Source organism: Chenopodium album, chromosome 8, assembly GCF_948465745.1.
Source record: "Chenopodium album chromosome 8, dcCheAlbu1.1, whole genome shotgun sequence".
NCBI lineage: Eukaryota > Viridiplantae > Streptophyta > Magnoliopsida > Caryophyllales > Amaranthaceae > Chenopodium > Chenopodium album.
The window spans coordinates 55,546,642-55,550,131 of NC_137841.1; positions in this window are offsets into that span (position 1 = coordinate 55,546,642).

The following is a 3,490-nucleotide window of genomic DNA, read 5'->3' on the forward strand; positions in this document are numbered from 1 at the left end:
AGCTGCTGCCACCACACACCACCAGCCTGCAACCCCGCAAGCACCACCTTCACGTGCAGCCGCAACAACAACACCAACAGCCCCTGCTCCACCACACATCTACTAACCCCAAAATCAGCAGCCCCTCACCAACGCACCAGCCATCAACCACCTGACCACCGCAACCCAGCCGCAACAGCCCCTGCTTCACCCCGCAACACCACCAACACCAACAGCAACATTAACCTCCACCACTCACCACCAGTCCAACTTCCAACCACCAGCAGCGCAACAATCAACCCCACCAACATCACATAACACCGCTGCAACCCCTCGACCTTTCACACATACCTCCACCATTGCTGCCCAGCCACCGCACATCACCACCACAACCCAAACAAAACCAAAACCACCGTAATCAACCTCCCTCAACCAATTACAGCAGCCGCACACCTAGCAGCCACCAAACAACACCAACACCTAGCAGCCCACCAAACAACCTCACACCTTACCACCACCGCGCAACAGAGCAGCCACCACCAGCATCAATTACAGCAACAATTGCGCCACATCGTCACCAATTTACACAGCAACAGCCCCAAATCAGAGAGAAATGCAAGTTCATTTGGGTTCGAGCAAACCCATTGAGATGTTCGGCCGAACTTCGAGTCAAAGACTTTGTGGGTTTTATTATTCGAAGAGGAGTGGTCGAACATACCCATGGTTTGACCGAACCAACCCCGTAGTTTGGCCGCACCAACCCATGGTTCGACCGAACCACTTCACGAGCCTCGCACATGATTTTTAATGAGGATCGAACGATTGAAGCTTGGTGATGGTCGTTGATCTTTGATTTGCGATGATTATGTGCGGTGATGATGGATTTTGATGAATGGTGAAGATGATAGTTGAAGCAGCCATTTTCGAAGAGAAGGGGTAGCTGATTGTTTTGGTGGGGATTTGTGGGTTTAGTTTATTATTTCATTTTCTTTTTCTTTTCTTTTTATTATTATTTCTTTGTTTTCTTTTCTCTTTTCTTATTTTCTTTCTTTTATTTTTATTTTTATTTTAGTTTCTTATTTTTACTTTTCCTTTTTAATTTATTTTATTTTATTTTATTTTCTTTTTCTATTTTTCCTAGCTTAGTATAAATACCCAATTTTGGGGGTAATTAGAAAAACATTGAAGAACTATCTATTCTTCTCTCTAATTAGTTTTAGTTTTAGGTTAGGTTAGGATTAGTCTTCATTGGTAGAGAGAGAAAGTGTGGTTTTCTTCATTAATGAACTTGGATCTTGAAGAAGGAGCTTGTTCAATCCTTTGTAGACCTTCATCTTCAATTAATGAGCAATCTCTTACTCTTTCTCTTTACCTTTGTTTTTTATTTTGCTTATTTGCTTTTATTTTTCTTCTTTGCTTATTAATCATGTTGATGCTTATTGATTTGATAATTGATATTGTTTTCAACATGATTTGTGAGTAGTCACCTAGCCAAGGGTGTGGGGATGGTGTAGTTGCTAATTGTTCATGCTTTTAATGTTGGGGTTATGTTAATGGTGATTAAAGTCTTTGCATGCTTGATATTCTTTGGTCTTTCTTGCAAGTGCACATTGTTAGTTGATCAAAGATGAGTCTTTACTAACAAGTAACGGAAGTTGACTTAGTTGAGATTCATTACTATCGATTGTTATTTAATAGTACCTCCTAGTATATGGTTCTAATGTGGAAACATAGAGGCTATGTTAGGAGAAGCCAATTGACCCCGGAAGGCGGCTAGATTGGACCCTTTACTTCGGTATTCATGCATGTTTAGTTTACCATTGATATGCTACTTTGTTATTGTATGGTCAAGCGTCAACTTCACCTACCCATTTCCCTTGGTGCCTTAATGTTTTATTTCTTGTTTTAGCATCTTTAGACTTTAGTTTATTTATCTCCTATTCCGGACTAGCTTAATTGTCGATAACATTTGGTGGTGTTTACCGTTCTCTGTGGTTCGACCCCTATGCTTGCCTTATACTCGTATTAGGTTTGTTTAGGTTGTATAAATTGTATTTGATCTAGGGATAGACAATTGACGACGCGTTTATTCCCTTGTCACGTGGCATTGAAAACTTTCCCTAAATCGGATTGTCATACATTATTCGATCAAGAGTTGTGTTGGCAACTATTCCCAAAGAAAAGAGGATTGTCATCACCCAAAGAATCAGCAGCAGCAATTTCAACAAGCGATTATACAGCAGAATTCAAGCATTAAGGATCAACAAGCAGTGGTCTTCGGTAATTTTCTTCGGGATATTATCGCTACAATAATTGAGGATCGTTACAAGCAGAATGGTCTTCGACGGCGTTCCCTAGCTTGTGGAGAGTTGTCACAAACAACTGAAGATGGCTACAAGCACAGTTATCTTCGGTCATGTTCCCTAGCTTGTGGAGGATGGTCACAAACGACAGAGGATGACTAAAAGCAGAGTTATCTTCGATGGTATTTCCTAGCTTGCGGAAGACTATCACAACAAAAATTGGAGGCAGCTTTAAGTAGAGCGATCTTCGGGCGGTATCCCCTAGCTTGAAGAGGTCGTCACAACAATGCAACAAAATCGGTTACGTCAAAGGCGTGTGCTCGACGGTGCAAGATACGCGCTTCTTAACTCTTTATATGTTTAACTAACGCTAGTTTGCATGTATCGGCGTTAAAAGAATGATTTAGGATTGCAAAACTCCCTGAATCATTCTCCATCCTTATCGATACTTTGACTTTTGTTTTCGAAACTGGTGTTTCTCCAAACTCTGCCCAAAATCAAACCTAGTGATGAATACTTTTCGCGTCGAATCACAATCGAATGAAGTGAAAGTGTGAAAAGTCTAGTGTTGCGGTTAGTTTTTATCAAAAATATTTCTTTCTGTTTTTGAAAACCTACTCTATTTTATGAAAATAGCCAGTCCAATAATGGTATAGTTGGATGGGGCTCGAAAATCGCTTTCCAACAATATATTTTAAGCCCAATTCCGATGAATAATGAGGAAGTTATGGCCAACATACTAAACTGTGCCCGGTTTGGTTCTTACATACGGCCCAACGATCTAGAGGAGGACCTATTATTATTCCTAAAGCTAGTAGCATTGATTATAGATTTTTAGAATCATCTAGAAGGTTCTTTTTTATCTTAGTATGATTAGGATTGATAATTGTGTATACGAGTTTTACTTGGAATAAGATAAGTGTTTTATATGAAAATACGATTTTAGCGTTTGTTGGATTTTACGACTTAATTATATTGAGAAGCGGATTCCGTGTGAAAAACGTGTTGAAATCCCTTGCATCGCCTGACGACAAGTTCGTCGCCTAATTCTTTGATTTATTATTTTATTGAAGTTTACCAACGCGTGTATATTGTTATTAGAAAGAGGTACGAGGCTTCGAAATAAGTTATTAGCTTACTCCCTTTTTATTTCAATGTAGAAAGCATGTTTATTATTTATTAATTCCTAGTATCATGTTAGGTTGTTT